Source organism: Zalophus californianus, chromosome 8, assembly GCF_009762305.2.
Source record: "Zalophus californianus isolate mZalCal1 chromosome 8, mZalCal1.pri.v2, whole genome shotgun sequence".
In the NCBI taxonomy this organism is placed as follows: Eukaryota; Metazoa; Chordata; class Mammalia; order Carnivora; family Otariidae; genus Zalophus; species Zalophus californianus.
The window spans coordinates 12,578,123-12,598,337 of NC_045602.1; the positions used below are offsets into that span (position 1 = coordinate 12,578,123).

General features: G+C 52.7%; 1 long non-coding RNA gene across 3 annotated transcripts; it reads right to left on the bottom strand.

Moving 5' to 3' along the window:
- Positions 1-635: 635 nt before the first annotated feature.
- Positions 636-3,021, bottom strand: LOC113938058. Of its 3 annotated transcripts, none has more exons than XR_003524800.1 (3): positions 1,958-3,021; positions 1,460-1,548; positions 636-857 (listed from the first exon to the last, which is right to left on the bottom strand). It is a non-coding gene; the product is annotated as an uncharacterized LOC113938058 (long non-coding RNA). The 3 variants fall into 3 exon arrangements; XR_003524801.1 differs by having other exon boundaries at positions 636-788; positions 1,460-1,551; XR_003524799.1 differs by having other exon boundaries at positions 1,460-1,551.
- Between the last annotated feature and the right edge of the window lie 17,194 nt (positions 3,022-20,215).

Genomic DNA, 20,215 nt, shown 5'->3' on the forward strand with positions numbered 1-20,215 from the left:
CACACACACACACACACACCAAAGAACTCAGCGCTTTTCACCTGCTCTTCAGAAGCTGAGCAACAGTTGTAGTTTAGTTTGGGGTTTTGTTTGCTTGTTTTTGCCTCCAGCTGTTTGATGACTTTGGAAAGAAAATGTCCCTTGCGGGGAAATCAAGTCTTATGTCTGGGGGTTGGTTCCCAAAGCCAGGAGAGATGTCCATTTTCTTCGTTTTTGCACCTTGTCTCGCATGATACTTGGGACTCTAGCATGGGACAGGCCCCAGGACCTTGGTTGTTTCCTGACACCACATTCCCTTCTCCCTGGGTGTGCTTGCTCGGGTCTCTGTTAAGGAAATCCCATCCTTCCTCGTCACCCCCAAGCCATCCCGGGCCCACTGGGAACAAGCTGAGACCTCTTACCCTGCACCCCTCCCATGGAACTGAGCCCATGTGTGGGCCAGCACCCCTCCCCAGGGGCCCTCAGGAGCCCCCCCTGTTTTTCCTCTTGTATCCTCCCGTGTCTAGACCCGCGCACAACTCATAGTCAGTGTTTGTTTGAGTTGAACTGAATCAAATTAAACCCAATTGAAACAAACCTAATCTAATCTTTATTCCCGAGCTCGCTCTGTTGTCTGGCCGTGGGATGGGAAGAAGAGGTAGCTTCCTCCCTGCAGATTCTAGGCCAACACACTCTTCCATTCCAGAACGCTCCCTTGCTTGTCCTGGAGGGAGCAAAGCGAGCCAGCCACTGGCCCACTGGAGCCCGCGGCTGGGTTTAAGAATTCACAGCTCTCACTCCACCTGGATCTAGGAAGCGTTTGATAAGACTTGACACCAGAGAATCTCTGTCCCTCACAAGCTATTTCTCTTCTGTGCCTATAAAGGATAAGGATCTATTTGTCTCTGTGTGTATGTTACAAAAAATGAATGGGGATTTAATTACAACGGCTCATTTCCTAAAAGGAAGTCCTATTTACGATGCACCATATGTTTTGCCAGGGGCCATACCCCTGAGGGCCGGAGTCTTGTCAGATTTCCTTAGATAAGCGGGGTCAGCTTGCCTGGCCTCTGCCCGGGGACCCCGGAGGACAGGCCGAGGGTTCCAGGAAGTGGGAAGGAAGAGGTGGGTGGGCTCTCGCCCGCCCGCCAGAGCTCGGACCACCGGAGACCTGCCAGCATCAGCCAGCGACCAGGGGAGGCCGCCCGGGCTTCAGAGGATGGAACCAGAAGCTCAAACAATTTGTGATGATTAAAAATCGCCTGGCTTTTTTCATCTACTAAAGTGGCTCTCGAGGGGGAGAGAGTCTCTCTCTGATCCTTCCTTTCGTGGCTTTAATTCCCTCTCTGCCGCTTCTGAGCCAGCGCAGATGGCTTCCTAGGGCTCCCAGAACTTTGCAGGGAGATGCCAGGCAGAGGGGGAGCTGGGAGGGGGTCGCGCCCGGCCCTCGTGCTCCTACCACCCTTTTCCTACGTTTTACCTTTGGCAGAACCTATACGTTCGATGCTGTGAAGCCGAGGGTGGGCCCTTCAGGATTTCTGGGCTGTGTTTTAACGCGTTCGCCGGAACCTGCTAGAACGCGACTCCACTGATGAGATTTATTAGTGGGAGACCCCTCTTCCCACCCAGTCTTCCTGTTTCTTCCCAAGCCCCTTCCCCTTGGCCAAGTGCTGCTTCTCTTGTCTCCTCTCTCCACTCTCTTTAAAACCAAAGCAACGTCCTGCCTTATTCCCCTTTCTCCTACCCCCGCGCCCATTCCATTCCCCTCCCTGCACTGCTTGGACGTCAGAGTCCTCGAGGTTCCCCTTTCAGCTCTAACACTCAGCTGCTATGATCTTTAAAGTAGATCCCTTCTGAATTGGGGAGTGGGGAGGTGGACACCGTAATCCCTCAAACGTCCCTGGTAGCTCTCCCAAGAATCAGGCCGAGCCGAGGGTGGTCCTGTCTTTTCTACAACAAGGGTCTAGCCAGTACCTACCTGCTCTGAAGCAGGAAGGAGTCAGGCAAAGCCACCAGAAACCAGGCGGTCTCCCGGGAGGTGAAGAATCCCACGGTTGGGATTGCCTGTCCTTGGAGGGTGGTCCAGAAAGACTCCTGATGCTCCCAGGCCTGGGTTTTCGTTGTCACAACAAGGATGGGAGCCTGAAAGAGTGACTGGTGACTGGCTGGTGACGGGGAAGAGTGCTTCACAGGGTTAGGTACACATACTCTGTTCAAGAGATGATGGCTGGGCTCACCGTGGACCCCGCCACCTCCCCCAGGGTCCTGAGGGCCTCCCGGAAGACGGAGATTGACTCGTTCATCTCTCTTTGTCCGCGCGCGCACAGGAAGTGCTCAGGAACGCCGGGGGCACCACAACCGGAGCCTGCCCACCTCCCTGCCGCACAGGACGCCACGCCCGTCCCCCCACACTCCCCTTGTTCCCACATGTCCCCTTGCGTCCCCGCGCGCCTCTCGGGCCTCTGGGCACAACTTCCCGCTGCTTTCCTGAGGGCCAAGACCAGGCCTTTTTCAGGCTCTCCGCTTCCAGACTGCGGCTAAACCTTTCGGCCCTCCCTTCACATTCTCTTTAAGGAGGAATGACATGGGCTTCGGGTCCATTTAAAAAGGCGTTCTTCTAAGTTCCTGGGACCGAAGGCTCCATCAGGCTCTCTCAGCCACCCCTCCCTAAGTACGAGGGGACTTGTTTCCAGATGCCTTTTGCTCATTAGAAACCCCCTTCAGTTCTCCTGTTACGTAAGACTCCAAGGCACCACGTGACCCTCTGAAAAGCTGGCTAGTTTTTTAAAACGTATTTTTAGCTGGAATCGAATGGTGAGATTTTTGCTCAACTTTGCAGCAGCGAAGCTGTGATCCCCTTCGCCCTTGCTTCTCACCCTCTCCTTCGTTCTCCTTGGCCTGGTCCTCCCCTCCCTCTGCGCCCCCTGCGCCCGCTGCTTCTCCCCTCCTGCGGTCCTGCTGCATCTCCCCGGGTGGGGGGCGGGGCAGGCCTGGGCTGCCGGTGCGCGTGCCTGTGCCCGGGTGCGCGCGCGCGCGCGTGGAGATGTGGGGGCCGGCGGGAGCGTGGGGGCCCCGCGGTGCTCGGCGGCCATGCTGCATTTCTGGCTGCTCATTGTTCAGTCCCGTCTCCATGGCGACGGAGCAGCTGCTCGGTTCGGGGCCTTGGCTTGGCCGTGCGGGGCGGCCCGCTGTCTGCCCGCGCGTCTGCCCGCCCGTCCGCCTGCCCAGCCGTGGGAGCTGCCAGCTCCTCGCCCTCCCGCTGCCCACAGGCCCTGCCAGGCTGGGCGCAAGAAAGCGTGTTTACTAACACCATCCCCACGGCTCCCTGGGCACCGCGGCGCTGCCCAGAAGATGTCAGGCCGAGGGCACCGGGAGGTGGGCCTGGAGCCAGGCTGTCTGCAGCCGAGGGAACACTGTCCCTGGCCTGCCAGCGGGCCCGGCGAGGGGCTCCCCGGCTCCTGGCCTCCCGGCCAAGCCGCCGCCCCGGAGGCTCAGGGGCCCCAGGGAGGCCCTCTCTCAAGCTTTCCTTGCCCTTCCTATAGGATGCCTTCCCAGAAGCGCCTCGCCGTTCCCGGCCTCGGTGCCCAGGCCCCCCTACGTCTTTCCGAGGGCCTTCCCTGGCAGTTCGGCGCTGGAGGCCTTGTTGCTGTCCCGACTCGTGGAGCCCTTGACATCGGAGTTGGTCGTGGCCATCAGGAAAGACCTGCGGGGCTGGAGGTGGCCTGGGAGACGCCTTAGCCTGGGGGTCTCATTGTGCAGATGGAGAAAACGAGGAGCGGTGGGGAGGCGGTGACGGCAAGAGGTTCAATATTCGCAGAGCAGATCACAGGCAGCGCAAGGACGGCCTCCCTGCCCAGGTCGAGTGGGGGCACCACGCTGTCCTAGCGGCCCAACCCCTTGGGCTTGGCCTCGGCAGGAATTCCTGAAGCCTTGAGCCCTTTCTGCCTCTAATCGCTCTTCCCTCCTTCCGGTCTCTCTAACCTCACTTTCTCTCCCTGCGCATCTCCCTCCTGCCGCCCTGCTTCTGTTCGTCCAGGGTGGCCTGGGCCATGTGTATATGTGTGCGTGTGCATGTGTATGTCCTGCCTTTGGGCAGCGAAGGATGTTTCTCCTCAGCATCCAGCCCCGGGGGTGGGGTGGGGGTGGGGGTAGGGGCTGCTGATTGACAAGTCACCAAAATCGGAGTCCGAAGCCTCAGAGCCAAGGGCCATGTGGCCCTGGGCTGCACCTGTTATTCCCCCCGCCCCCACCCCAGACTTCTCTACCATCCTGGGAATCCTCGCACAACCCGAGGATGCTCTCTGATAGCCCACTGCCCGCCAACTAAACATGTTTCCCCCAGTGGGTGTCACACTGCCTGATCTCCCACCATTATTTCTTTAGCAATTCCTGGTGAATGCAAATCTGAGAAATCTCTTCTGTTGTTGCATTCACTCAATAAGCATCTGTTAAGTGCCTGTCCTGGGTTGGGGACTAGGAATCCAGATGTAGGCCAAGGAGCACTCAGACTTCCCAAGACCACTTTGTTGGTTCCTCTTGCTTCCTGGCCACATTCTGTCCCCTGCCTGCGCTGAACTCGGACCTGTCCCTTCAGGCTCTTAAGGCACACATTCCACCACCCCGACCCCCTTGAGGGAAAGACCTGGGCTCCACCCCTTGCACGCAGGCCAGGGGACTGAGACGAGTGTGCCCTCTCGCTCAGGATTTTGTGCACTGCATCGGATCTGGGCGGTGGGCTCAGGGGTTGCCTGTGTCCTGAGGAAAGGGATCTCAGGCCTCAGCAAACAAATGGGAAACATGACTTTGGGAGATTTCTAGGTTCCCGCGTGGCTGCCCACGGTCCCCTTGAGGCCAGCCCTACCCCAGACCTGGGGTCGGCCCAGGTCTGTTGGGAGGTGCCAGAGGGCCTCACTATGGGCAGCCATGATAAGCGTGTAGGAGAAGGAGAAGGGGTCCAGTTTGTGGGAACAGGCTACTTTGGGCTGGGCAGGAGTGCTTGTGTGTTACCATTCACCCAGTAGAGTCTACTCTATGGGATGAAACACCTCCCATACGAGCCTTCCATTTACTCCTCACAGAGACCCTATGCGGCAGGAGTGATCTCCCGGTTTTGTAGATAGGAAGGTGAGGCTCAGTTTCCGTGAGCTGCGCAGGGCGACCCAGCTGGGGACCAGAAGACTCAGCTCTAGTCAACTGAAAGACTCATTTCTCTTTCCCGAATCATCCTACCTCACAGAGTTTGGGGGTGTCTCTTCCCAACTATGATCCACAGAACTAGTCACCGCTGGAGAACTCAACAGCATGCCCTAAATGACTCCATCCCACAGCCACCCCATCCCTTTCCTGGAACCAAGAGCAGCCTCCAAGCCCCCATGTTTGCCTGCCCCCAGTTTTCATGTAATCACTAGGGGTAGAATCCTAAAATGCGCATTGCTCAAAAACACAATGAACTAAAAAAAAAAAAGAAGAAGAAAGTGTGAAAAAAATAGCAACCTGGCATTTTTGATATGACCCCCGCTTACGTGAAATCATATATATAAGTGCATCTATGTCTACAAACATTGAGATACATGGAGAGAGACAGAGACAGAGAGACAGAGAATTAGGCCCGTGTCTAGTGTTATGGAATAGCATCGATGTGTAGTTAAGTACTAAGTTGACCTAAGTAACTAGCATAACATGATTCTTTTCCAGTCATAAGTCAACCGACCCCTGTGTGTGTGTTGGGGGTGTAGTGGGGGGGAATGTTGAAGCGAAAGAGAAAGCCATGGAAGGATATATTCCAGTCTGTTAACAGCAGTGATCTAGGGTTGGGGGAAGAACAGAGGGAGAGTCAGAGACAAAAGCTGGGTTTTCCTCATTTATTTTTATATCGTTTCACTTGGTACAACACACACGCACATATACACACCCATTACTTCGGCAACTTAAAGCTAAATAAATTTTTAAAAGACCCAAATCTGATTATGTCTCTTGTTACTTAATATCCTTCAATAGCTCCCCATTGCTCCTGGGATATCATCCAAACTTGACAGAGTTGGCAAGGCTGTTCATAATCTGCCTCCTGTCTGCCTCTCCCACCTCATGTCTCCACCATGCCAGGCCACAGCCTGGGCTGCAGCCAAACCGAATCCCACTCAGTGTCTCTGCGCGGCCTCCAGCTTCATATCACCATTTCCTGTCCCTAAGAAGCCCATTCCCACCTTGCTCCCTTGCCTGCGCCTTACAAGAGGGGCAACTTCACGGGTCTTGTTCTGTTTCTTGCTAGAAGGACTAACCACCTGGAGAACGGTTGTGGAGGAGACTGGCACCTTGAGATGCATAGGATACCGGATCTCCTTCCCGAGGGGCTGGGACCTCTGCTCTCTTACAAGCGCCCGCGACCATTTCGGAGCCCCACAGTGGGACAAGGCCGGGGTCAGAACGGCCAGTGTCCCTGGCTCTCAGTGCTGGTGACTTCGATAAAAGACAACTGTTAATGTTTGGAAAGAGGAGGTAAAGACAATTTGAAGAAGGGCCTGGACATCTACTTAAGGAAGAAAGCTTTGGAAGGACTTGGGGCGAACAGCCCCAGGAGACAAGAGTCATGGGCATTGTGGTATTTTCTGATTGAAGATTTGAGAAGGCTTCCACAGGAGAAATCACACTCTCCTGGAAGGTAGGATTCACAGTTGACCAGGTCTTTGGCTGGTGACCTTAGACAAGCCATTGACTTCTCTGAGTGGGCCTCAGCCTCCTCTGTGTAGGCCGACGTATTCCTTAAAAGCCCTCCCATCTCTCACATTGTTAGAATCTCTTTTTCTGGAACTCATAATTCATCCCCATTGTGACTGAAAGGCTGGAGTCATAACTGTAACACTTTCAGTAGAAAAAGATTGAATTAAAACAAATAATTTGCACTTTGACACACAAACCAAAATGATCAACAGGATAACACAGCTTGACGGCAACCCATAATTTAAACAAAGACGTGTGAAATCAAGAAACGTCGAAAATCATTTCAAAATCCTGTAATTGTTCAGGGCTGAGCTTACCCAGTGCTGTGTGTTTTAAAGCGCTGGTTTTTATATATTTTAGCTGTTATTATTCAAACCGAACTGGCGTCATGTGTAGAATTGGGAGTTATTGTAGTCAGTGTACAAACTGAAAGAAATCAGCCCAGGGGATGCAGCTTTCATGCTTATTTATGGGAAAATGCTGTTTAACTAACCTTGAAGTAAAATCTTTTGAAAAAAAAAATCTTTCTTGTGCCTTGCAAAGACCTTCCTTTGAAATACAAAAGGAAGAAAGTGGGATTTTTTTTTTTAAATCAAAAATAAGTTTATGGGCAAAGAATCATTTTCTTCTCTTCTAATCAGGTATACACTTCAACTTAAAATCCTAAAGAGACGATGTTTAGTGAAGTAGCCGTGGTTGGGGCCAGGGACGTTGCTGTCAGCCTGACTCTGGTGCACGGGAAGACTTCGGTACGGATCCTTCCAGGAAAGTTCACCAAGGACTCTCCCATCCTTGGAGGCTAGGGAGCCTCTGAATGCACTCATACTACCGGTTGGGTCACATTCTCAAAAGCCTCTTATACCAACAACCGATTCCAGCAGGTTCTCCCAGCTTCGTGCTAGTAGCAACAGGAGTCTGTGAACTGGAAAGGGACCTAGACATCGTCTAAGCCTTCATTTACAAATGAGGAAAAAACGGTGCAGAGAAGAGAGGGCTATGCTGAAGGAAGAGAGCCAGGGTCCCCGACACGGAGCACAGGGCCCCCTCACCTTCGAGCGGTGGACGGTGATCTCAGGGCTGGACCGGGACTCCTGACCCAGCAAGTTTTCCTGGCAACTTCTACTGGGAAAAGAGGGTCCGGGGCTTTGGTGTCACTGTGTTGGGATGGGGCCCAAGGTTTTCTGCGGCGGCCACAGGCCAGAGAGACCGAGGGGAGAGCCTGGGTGGGAAGGGGCTGGCGTGGGGAGGCACGGGAGAGGTCTCACAGAGCCAGCGCTGGGTGTAAGGTCGGTGCCTCTGCCTCCTGCTTGGCGGTCTGGCTTCGGCCGGGCTTGGGCAGGCTGGGGAGGGGCTCTCCTCTGCAGGCCCCTGCCGTCCCCTTGGGATTGTCAGGGGTCCCCTCTGCGGCTCATCACCTCAGCACTGGATTCTGTGTCACCACGGCCCTGTCAACGTGTGGAGGCCATTTTCCTAACGTGCTCTTTTCTGAAACCCCACTCTCTGGATGGAAAAGTTGAGAGGCAGAGGTGCGAAGCGACGTGCACAAGGCCTGGGGGCTGCCGGTGCAGAGCAGGAGTCAGAGCTCACGGCCTCTGACTCCCAGCCCCGTGGACCCTGCCGTCTTGCCTTGGACACCACGCCCGTGACTTACAGGTAAAGCCCTGTCGACGGCCCCCTGGGAAAGCCGTCAACCCCCATCCCCTGTGCCCACGTGGTAAACGGATGCTTCTCGGGCCTTGCGAGCAGAAGGATGAGGCCATGACGGGACCGGGGCCGTGGTCAGTGGCTCGTCCCGAGGGCCTCCAGCGCACCCGGGCCTGCACCAGGCCCTCGGAAGCTTCGAAGCCACTTAGGACAAAATGCAGGCTCTCGAGGCTCTTTAGTCCCAGGGATGCATTATTTCTTACAACACAACGTCTCGGGAGACAGAAAGAGATGACAGAGGGGTCTGTGGGTTGGCTCTGGGTGCCCTGGGTGAGTGACTCAACCCCTGCAGGGCTCCGGTTTTCATGCGGGAAACACAGAGAGGAAGGTCTTCCTCAGGCTGTTGTGGGGAGGGTGGAGTTAGACGGTGTGTGTGTGTGTGTGTGTGTGTGTGTGTGTGTGTGTGTGTGTGTGTCCCTGGCCTCCTGGCCTCCGCCCTCCTCCACTGCAGTGGCCCTGGGTCTGACCGTCCTGCACACAGCCCGGCCCTCACGGGGCCCTCCTCCCGAGCTTGCCGCCTCCCCTGACTCAGGGGCCACCTCTGTCCACGGAAGCCTTGGACCCTGCTCCAACGCCTCTACTCAGGGAGACTTGATGCCACCTTTCTTTCTTAAGGGACCGAACCCCCGCTCCCCCAGGCCTCATTCACATGGCGTAGATGCTGTGCTGCTGTGCCTTCTGTTCGGCTCCTTCTCCTCGTTCTGCAGGGAAAAGGAAATGGCCATCGTTCTGAATGATGGCTTTTTCACCTCAGAACTCTGTGACCGTGGAGCCCTGATTCCAAAATTCCTGGGCGTCTTGCTCATCTATAGAGGGGGGAGAGCAGTAGTGATGGCCCCAGGTTGCGATGGGAATTAGAAGAAGATCATATGTGAGCCAGCACGGCGTCTGACCCATGGGACCTGCTCGATAGACAGTTGGTTATCATTATTTCTACGCTTGGAGGCGGGAGTCTGTGGCTTGCTTATTCTCTCTCAGCCTCTGCGGTGTTTGCTGTGGAGTCAGCGCTTAGTGCAGGAGGGTGAACTGAGATCGGTTGGTGGCTTGGGATGAAGCCGGGCCCTGGAGTCAGCAGCGTCCGGGAGAGAGACCCAGCCTCAGCCTCAGCCTCAGCCTCAGCCTCCGCCTCCGCCTCCGCTGTGGGATGAGCCGGACCCCTGTTTTGAATCGGAGCACTGACACCCACCTGCTGCGTGATCCTAGGCAGTTCAGCACACCTCTGTTTTTGTTTTTGTTTTAACCTAAAATGGAGATAATCATGCCAACTTCAGGTGGGAACCCCCGAGCCCCTTGCAGGGAGCGCTGAGCAGTGTCTGGAATGGCTGGAGCGAGGGTGGCTTTAGCTGAGGCTTCTCCAGGGGCATTCCAACCCCAGTCTGTGGAAGGGCAGAGCCGTCCTGAGATGGAGGGGACAGGGGGAGCGCCAGGCTCTCCTGGGGCCAGGCTTAGGGCCGCATGCCTCCCTGGCCATATGGCGCGAGGGACACCAATACAGTTGTCTGTGCACAACTGTGACCAACAATCTGCAGACTGTTTGTGCTTTAAGGCACCCCCACCATGGGACAGGTGGTTCTATACCACAGTCGCAGTACTGTGGGAGTCAGAACACACCCTCGTTGGCTCTGGAGCCTCGGCTGGAGAAGGCACAGAAGCAAATGGAAGGGCTGACAGCAGGAGATGGAACAGCCCTGTTGCAGTAAAAGCTGACCATTGGGAATTGGGGGCCTGTCTTTCCTATTAACCTGGGAGCTTCTGGAGATTCCCCCCTCACTGTCACAGAAGCAAGAGGAAAGACATGAGAGATTGGGAGTGGGTGCAGGGCATCACTGACAAAACTATAGGAGGGAGCAAGGAAGACAGAGAACCCGAGGGGAAGGGAGGGGGAGAGGTCAGGAAAGAAAGAAGCAGAGGGACTCGGGAGGGAGTAATCAGTCATTTCACTTTTCTGGGCTTCACTTTCACGTCTGTAAAATGGGTATAGAAACCTTCCTGCCTAACAGCTTCACAGTCAGGACCAAAAAGAGAGTCAAGCAAAAGCATTGAGACATCCAATAATAATCTTGGGGATAATGTCAATTATGACAAAGGAAGGAAATCAGCCAGTGTGTACAAGGGCGATCACTTCTTTGGTGGTCATGGGGACAATTAGAGGTCAGGTGTATAACATACCCGGCATCTTGCCTGACCATGGGTGGGTGCTCAATAGTTGGTAGTTACATGATTTCAGTAATTATTAGTATTGGTCCCTTGAAGGTATGTCTACCAGGCAAGTCCGACTTCTAAGCTTGGCCCAAGTTTCTGAAAATCTCGCCTCCCTTTCTGCTGGCCTTTCTGGGGTTTCAGACCCTGAGCCTGGCCCTGGGGACACAAAGTCCAAGAGAACACTGTCTTTGCCGTCATGTAATTGATGGGCAATAAAATCACAGAGGCAAGATATGCCAGAGCTTTTGGGACCCTCAAGTCACCAGACCCAACTGTCTCCTTTTCTAGGTAGAGAGGGTTGAAACCCAGAGAGGAGCCACCCAGGCCCTTCCACCCAAGGCCATACCTTCTCCAGAGGCAGAGCCAGAAGGGAGCTCATTTCTGAGCAATAGCGTATTACTCGTAGTAACAGCAAAGATCGTTGATGACTCAAGTAATCACCAACACGGACAAACAGGAGCACCATGCCCAGAGGAAGGAGAAAGGAATTGTTCCTCATTTTTCTCTTTTAAGTCCTTTCTAAGTCGCTTTGTGGAATCAGGCATGTGTTTTGGTTTGGTCCTCATGGCGCTTTGCTTTTGCCATCAACAATGGAACAATTTGTGTGAATTAACCAGAATATAGTCAAGTTGTAACAGGCTCTGGGGATCGCCTGGAAACCATTCCACGTTGTAATGCGTAGTCATTACTCATAATACGTTCAAAATGCACTCCTTGGAACCCCAGCTTGAAATACCCGGAGATCAATTTTCAATAGGGCTGGCAAATAGACGACATGAAACATTATTCATAGAAACAGTGTTTATTTAATCTTTAATGCTACCTAATGCATTTCGGTCAAAGACATCAGTTCATGTTCAGGCTTTATTGCGTGGAAAATGGATGTGCTATTAATAAGTCAATACAAATACAAATATGGTTTCAATTGGAAATCATTAGGTTGCATTAAATAGTAAATGAAATCCATAGGAAGGATTTGTTTTATTTTGTTTGTAAGGAGGAGTGGGAGCCCTGAGAGGCATTTCTTCGCTCGGTGATGAGGAGAAACAATTGGTTTCTGCAGAGCGCTGGATTACAGTCTAGTCCGTACTTTATGCTCAGGGTGGAAGTCAGGGCGGTACCTTTCCCCCCGCACAGTGGCACAGCTGTTCACCGCTGTGGGCCCAGCCAGCCCGGGCGCTGGCTTTGGAGAGTCAGCAGGAGCCACCAGGACGCAGGAGGCGGAGCTGAGCAGAGACCCCTTCCCCTCCCCAGCGCTGGCCCTGGTGGACCTCAGCCCCCTCCTGCAGTGGGCCAGCCCCGTGGGGGCTCTGGCCTGGGTGCCTCGGGTCTCGTGGTTCACCAACAGCCCCCGGGAAAGCACGTGCAGGTCTTTGCGGGATTAGAAGCTCATTATGAGCAAAGGACAGCCTTGGGTGACCCAAAGCGGGACCTTTGTTTAAAAGGAGATATCTGGGTGCATGCAGTGGAGTGGGTCCGCCCCAGGCCTTTTTAGTGAGATGGGAGTGGAATTTGAAGCTGAATAGATCTAAGACTCAATCTCTGGTTCCTCCATCCATTGCTCCTGCGACCTAGGGAGAGTGACTGGGGTGGTCTGCTCTTTGGGACCCTTAGGGCCACCCCGAGGTCTCCCTGAGAGGACCCGGACGAGCTGCCGGGGAAAGAGCGGGGCTCGCCTCCTCCTTCCCGCCCCGGGAACCTATGCTTCTGGCTGTGAGCCTTCTTCCTGATTCTCGTCTTTGTCTCACTCAAGCACAAGGAATATTAGGACCTGAGCCAAAATAGATAGAGCGATGTTCCGTGCTTCCCTATGATTTTTAATGAATGACGTCTGTTTTTTAACTCATCAAATTCTTTCTGCTGGGACAGTCTCACCTCAGTGGGGTGGCCAATGTGCTCCTCCTGCTTGCTGCTAAGGAGGTGAGGCTTTGCATGCTTCCACACCCACAGGGGCCCCTTTGCTGGCCAGGCCCGGGTTGTCTCTGTGCTTCGGTGAGTGGGTCAGCTGGGACCAGGGATTGCCCCACTGGCCCCCAGGTGCCGTCTGCAGTTTGCCAACGGCTTGCAAGAGTGTGCATGTTGCGTGGGCAGTTGGGCTCCAGGAAGTTCTGGCCGAGGTGCCCCAAAGTTGCTGGGGAATCTGCTCCCAGTCTACAGAGGACCGGACAGCCGGCGAGACAGTGGTCTTTGGGTTCCATCTCCAGCAGAGGAGCAGAAAACCTTCTGAGCAAGTTAGTAATTAACTAACACTCGTATTGCACTTACTGTGTCTCAGGCAAGATCTAAATGCTTCAACTCAGTTCTTTCTTCCAATTATCTCCATTTCACCTGAGAAAGCTGAAGCACAGAGAAGTTAAGCAACTTCCCAAAGGTCACACAGCAGGGAGTGGTGGAGCTGAGGTTAGAGCACAGGTCTTGCTCCAGAGTCCCACCTCTTAAAACACTACTCCACCTCTCATGGCGCAAACATTCACTTCCCCTCAGGGACACAGGTCGCGTCTCAGAATTCTGGTGGCTCTGGAGCTGTTCTGCCAGTTGCTGGGCCCTATGACCTTGCCAAGCCACTAGGTCTCTGAGCTAAGTGTGCTTCTTTCAACTACCTGGACGGATTGGATGAGGATTTAGAGACCGGGAACAATGTTATTAAATGTCTACCGTATTGCTCAACGCATTGCAGACACAGACACCTCACACATAGTTGCTATTCTTACGATTTCGATAGAAGAAAAAGCAAAGCTCCATGCACTTTCTCGCTGGTGGTTTGCACTTGGTTATCTGTGTGGTGATTCTTGGGGCAGGAAGTGTCCCTGGAAGGGGTGGGCTCTCTCACCCAACCCTGTTGGACCCTGTCTTTGGCGTGGCCAGGAGTTTCTTGCACACAGGCTCCTCCTAACAGAGCTTTGGCATCAGGGGGATCTGGATTCCGATCCTGCCCCTCCTTCTTCCTGTGCACCGGGCCCTGCCTGGCGAGCCTCTGTTTCTAGAGCTAAGAAAGGTTTATAATCCCGTTTGCCTTGCTGAGTTCTTGTAAGGATTAAGGTAAATGATACTGCTGGTGGGCCGTGGAACACCTTGACACATGGTAACAATTCAGCAAGGGGTGGCTGTGCAAGCGTTTTCACCCTACTTTGCAAAGCCTGTGCTCCGTAGGGTGGAAATCTCTTCCTCTGGCCCTTCCACTCACTTCTCGTCCTTCCCCTGGAGACCACACAGCTTAAACTAATCCCTCTTCCACATGACAGCCCTGGGGCCCGCGAAGGCCGTTTGTGTGGCCCTCCTGAATGTTCTCTTCTCCAGGCAAAGTGACCCGGGTCTCCGACTATTTCTCCTGCACCAGATTTTGCTCCCTTTGTCCTTCTGTGGCCCATCTCAGCGATAGGACACGTTCAGTATCTATGGGGTTGATAAGTTTTATTTTTCAGATTGTGGTCCACCCCTGGATGTGCTCAGTAATCCCGGGCCCCGGCGAAAAAGCAGGGATCAAATGCTCTGTTTGCAGGGGTGGCAGCCACCAGCGTGCGGAGGGAGCCGAGAAGCAGAAGTGACAGGCCCTGCTTTCACTTGACCTCTGGGGAAACAGAGAGTAATTTAGGGCTTGAAATGGGGGATGCAAATGAGTGTCTGCCTACTCCCTGGCTTCAGGAAAATGGCTTTCATTTTCTGAGGTGATTACAGTAAATTACACCTGGAAGAGAGACTCTAGAACGGTGCCTCAAAGTGCCCTGAATTAATGGAAGACTACTCGACATACACCCGTGTGTCTCGGACGTGGAGGCGAAAGACGGAGACGGGGAGAGAGTATGTAATAGATTAATTAGGAACAGAAAATAGCTCAGCCCCCCACTTATTGTGACAGTTTCTGAGTGCCTATGTCTTAAGTATAGGAATAATATGTATGGATAATCATTAGCACTTGAATATATTACCTTAATACAACTTTCATAGATACTTAACAGTGACAGCTTCCTCCGAGGCTTGGAACATACCATGAATTAACGTGTGGTGAAGCCAGATTAAGAACGAGAATCTGGTGATAGTTTCTTTTCTAAAAAGAGGGTCTGGCGTGTGTGTGCCTGACGTCCCAGGATAAAATGTAAAAAGAGAGATGTTCTAAGACCCGGGACGAGGGGAAGTGTGTTTCACATTCTTCACCCGGAGTCCAAAAAGGGGCCGGGAAATTGAGACAAGGACAGCAATAGAAATCAGGGGAGGGAAAGTTCAGTGAAAGAAGATCATTTAACCGAAGAAGGCCGGCCCCGGGGGGTCTCATCACCATGTTGGGGGACGTGAATGGGTGTCATTCAGAAGGGAGCCCTGCTTTGTCTCTGCGCACTGAGAGCAGATGAGGCAGGGCAGGAATGAAATCGTAACAGCGAGAGCTAAGGTGAGTGTCCGCGAGAAGGTTCTGGGAGCATGGCTGGTCGTCTACAGAGGATTATTTAGGGAGTCAGGAAATTGCTTTCGCTAGAATTTTCTCTAACTTCAGACTTGCCTTTCCAGAATGATACGGCGGGAGTCCTGCTGGGTAGTGAATCAAGTGGCTTCGGCTGTGCTTCCCCATGGAATTTTCCTGCCATTCTGATTGGGAATGTCTCCTAGCGATGAGCTCAGTGGGTGCCTGAGGAGTTTCCTAAGGAAGGGGGCTGATTCCATGTGTTAGGAGCTGGTGGCGGCAGACAAACTACACGAGGGCTCTGTGGAGAATGCCCCGTCCCGGGTCTCCCACAGGAGGGGTTCCAGATTCAAGAGGGCAGGCCCAGGTTTCCTTTGTTTCCGAGCCGGCTTGGTGCTGTTAGGCTTCAAAGGAAAAGCACATATGTGAGGAGACGGGTCTTTGGCTTTGGTCACCATTTTCTTACTGGTAGCTGGGAAAGAAAAGACAAGTTGGCTTTCTAAATGATTTAAAATGGCCCAAGGATGCTTCTTAGTGACAGGAAAGGAAATACACACACACACACACACACACACACACACATCCCTACATACATAAACACACGTGTATACACCTACGTGGTTGGCATTGCAGCTCTGAACGGGCACGGGCTTTGGACCCACCGAGGCCTGGGACTGACTCTTCCCTCCCTCTCGCTCCTCCCTCCCTCCCTCCCTTCCTTCCTTCCTTCCTCTCTCTCTCTTTCTCCCTTTGAAAATCCATGTGTGACAGATCTGGTAAATGCTTCTAGGGGATAAGCTGGAAAAAGTTCATGGCTCAGCCATGCCAGAAGCACAGAGACTTCACATTGAGAGCATGAACAGATGATTAAGCACGTGTATCTATATCCCTACAGATTATATATATCTTCATTGATTAGGTATGTCAGCACCCATGTGTCTCTATGAGTCTGTGCATATGCAGCAGGAGACATACAGAACCCATCTCTTCTGGTCTCCTGTATTTTCAGAAGCAGCCTAGAAAAACTGGTTGACTTGTCCCACATGGCTGGTTCCTGGCAGATACGAATCAAGAACTCATCTTCTGGTTCCCAGGGCCATTCTCTCCTTCTACTCACATACGTGCATGCACACGCACACGCACACACACACACACACACACACACACACACATCCCATGCTGCTTTCTGTTCCTCCAAAAATGACATCTGGTCCGGAATCACATTGCACAATGTAGTTCTTTCTTTCTTTCTCTGTGTGCTCTGTGACTCTTGCCGCCGAAGTGTTTGCACTGTGATTCTGCCCTCTGGACTTTCTCAGAGAGAAGGGAATAATGGCGAGCAATGGGTCAGGCTCTCTGGGGCGTACAGCTGGTTCTGCTGCGGGGAGCAGAGATGTGCTGGGTTTCAGCGAGGCATGGGCCTTGCGGCCCCTCGGTATCCAGAGCCTTTCTGGTCTCTGTTTAACACACCAGTGCTCTAAATATACAAACTGTTTGTAACCAGAGTCAGTTTTTTGGAAAGCCTGGGGTCCCCTTGCTTTGGAGACAGGTGAGTGTGGACCAGCTAATGGGACCGGATAGGAAATGGCCGTGCCCGAGCGTTCTGGCAATACGCTGATCAGTAGCCCTTGAGAGTTTTTGGAGGCACAGCACAGCCTTCCTGCCTCATGTCTGGGGCCTCAGCATGCCCCCAAAGCCATACCCACTGCACACCTGTGTCTTCCTGGGACATAAGAGCTGTCTCTTCCATTACTTCCCTGATCATGGGTTCTGCCAACAAGGTTCATAACAACTCCCTGTTTTGGAGAATGTTTGGTGAGTTCTGCACCAGGCACACATTATTTCATTTCATCCTTAGAACAATCCTTGGACGGGGGTAGTTTATCTCCCTTTTCAAGTCAGGAAACTGAGGCTCAGAGAGATTAAGTGATTTGCTCGCAGATTTAAAACCCAGGTCCTTGTAACTCCATTAAAACAACTTTAGTTGCTCTCCTGGTGCTTAGACTCAAGGTGTCTGGAAAAGTCAGATGGGTCTCACAGTGAGAGACAAACAGAGCTTGGGGCCTCATGATACCATCTTGTCTCTTGTTCACCACGGACCCACCAGGCGTTGCCCTCGTATGGGGTCAGGAAAGTCCTTCTGTGGGTTTAGAGGGACTCAGCGAGGGTAGAGGGTGGGGTTGCTTTTCCCTCTGGCACCATCCCAAGCAGCTCAAAGTGTCCCCGTGGAATGCAGTCTTATGAATTTTTTTTTTTTTTAGCCTAAATCAGCCTCAAGTTAAAATCACCCAATCAACAAATATTTCGGGGCTAGATTATCTTCTTGAAGGAAGTGATGGCGCTTTATTAATCTCTGCGTCCCCAGTGTCTGACACAAAGTAGAATTTCAGTAAATGTTTGCTCAAAGAATGAAGAAGCACCCCCTCTGTGGCAGGCACCGGACAAAGACAGTGGGGCATAGACATGGATAGGATTCAGACCCTCCTCCCAGGAGCCCCAACCCTGGGTCAGAAGAGAGAGTGCTGTGGGTTGAATGTTGGTGCTCCCGACGCTACGTTGAAATCTCAACAGGATGGTTTTGGGAGGTGGTGGCCTCTGGAAGGTAATTAGGTTATGAGGGGGGAACCCTCATGAATGACATCCATGCCCCTGTCCGCAGAGGAAGGTGTGAAGACACCGCGAGAACAAGCCAGGAAGAAGGCCCACACCAGAGCCCAACCATGCTCACGCCCTGATCCCAGCCCTCCAACCTCCAGAGCTGAGAAGAAGAAACCATCATTATTGTTGAAGTCGTCCTGTCTGTGGTCTTCACCATAGCAACCCAAAGTAAGGCGGAAGAGAAGACACATTTGCACGTGGAAAATCCCTTAACAGCGCATTATCCATGTTAGGGGTCAAATGAGTTTTACTCTCAGAAAATTCAAAAGAGGGAAAGATCCCCTGGGGTCAGAGGTCTCCTGGTGGACGTGAGGAACCTGGATTAATGTGGAGACCTAATCTGTGCGGCAGGGTCCTAACCAAGGGAAGAACTTCTTGGCATTCAGAGCCATTCAGCAGAGTTGCAGAGGGCCTGTGGGGCAGGATCTTTCTCTCTTGCTGACAGGATTCAGGAGACAAGAAGGTGGGAAAGGTGTGTGGTGTGTGTGGTGTGTGTGTGTGTGCACTAGGAGGGAGATCCGACCTAAGGATTTCTTCTGTGTCCACATTCCTAGTTCCAACATTGAGTCAGAGGAGGTTTCCAGCTTGTTTATAAAACCAAAACCAAAAAATAATATCCAGACAAGGAACTCAAGGACCCTTCTAGAATGTTGAATAGAATTCCCTCATGCTTATTTCCATTCTCTGTTGCATCTGCTGTAAAATTCTCAGTCCCAGATGGGACTTGAGAAGGGGAAGGGAACCCCAGTCTCAAAGAATGATACATTCTCATGGATATATTCTCATGGTGGCATCTCTCAGAGCTGGCTGATTTCACTTCAGTGAGGATATTGGAGCCCTCTTGTGCCTCCAAAGGATCTGCTCTGCTTGAGCATACTGTAGTCCTGTGGGATGTGGGCATGGAGCCAGGGGAGTGGGGGCTCCTAGCTAGAGATAAAAGCCTAAGTGCCATGGGACTACTGCGCTTCCTGTCAGGGAGCAGGGGAAGGATGACCCTGGGCTTTCAAAGCCAGCTTGCTTGAGGATCACTCATGGAGCTCACTCTCCCTCCATGGCTCCTTTGCAAGGGCCCCACCTGCCCCTCCCTGAGGAACTCTGGGGGCCCGAGGCATCCTCCCACCATGAGGGAGATATCCACCTTACAGGTGAGGGATGGAGCCCTGTGGGATTCAGTGTATTTGCTCGAGGATCCACACTGAGTGTGGGGTCCGGTTTGGGGATAAATCAAATCATCTTAAAAATTCTGTATTCAGAAGCATATATCCCTTCTAAGAACCCAACAGGTAAATGTTTGCCCAGACCCTATTTTCAGGTGGTGTCATTGAAAGAGACCCTGGTTAGAGGTGAAGTGAAGCGAGAACAGAATTCAGTGAGCAAATGGCCACCGCAGTGCGTAAGGGTGGGTCCTCCATGGCAGCTTGAGAGAGGACAAAATTATTTTATTGTTGGGGGAAATAGTGAAAGGGGTCCCATGGCAGGTGGGGGTTAGTAAAATGGAGGTCATGGGAGACTTCTTGGAGGAGGCAGCATCTGAACAAGATCTTGAAGGACTCAGCAACTGTCCATCTGTCTCTCCCTCCTTCCCTCCATCTACTAGGCCTTCACCTGTCCACCCTGCCTTCCATTCTTCCAGCCCTTCACTGAGTCATTCCTCATAAAACGGATACTGATGTCCTACCATGCACCAGGCCCATTCCCATACATTCCTGGCTTAATGATAGCCCTTCCATAGGTCATAGTATCCCAAATTGACAGATAAAAATGCTGACTCCAGGCAACAGAATTCTTCTCCTTTTGCCCCATTCCGGTCCTCCTCAACCTGTATCAAGGAAGAAACATCTACTTATCTTAAAAGGCCTCCGCCCTTTGCTTCCCCACTCCCTGCCTCTCTTCGCCTCTCTGCTCCAACCCCCTCAAGCCCCTCCAGCCAGAGCTGGCCGAGACCTGAGCAGGTCACATTCTGTGCCCGTAGCTCCATGGGGCTTCCCATTGACCCGGAACCAGTCTTGCCTCTTGACATCGAGGGTCAGGGCCCCACGTGCCCTGTAGTTCCTGACTTCACTGAAGTACTTCTTTCCTCACTAACTTGTCTAAATTGAATCAGGCAACCCACTGTGCTCTGAGCACCTCTGGATTTTTTCCCTTTTAGGGTTTTTGCTCACCCCGTTTAAAATTACTCATCCTGTTGGGGCGCCTGGGTGGCTCAGTTGGTTAAGCGACTGCCTTCGGCTCAGGTCATGATCCTGGAGGCCCGGGATCGAGTCCCACGTCCGGCTCCCTGCTCAGCAGGGAGTCTGCTTCTGCCTCTGACCCTCTTCCCTCTCGTGCTCTCTGTCTCTCATTCTCTCTCTCTCAAATAAATAAATAAAATCTTAAAAAAAAAATTACTGATCCTGTTGATGATGGCCTCCTTGCCTATTACCAGTGTGTTAAGTTGAATTAGCTTCCTTCAGGAAGTATGCAGATGGGCAGTGTTCCAGCCCACCTGGTACCTCCTGGAATCCAGGACGCTAGGTAGAGCCCCAACCCTGGCATGGGGGTGGTGGGGGACTGGGAGCTGTT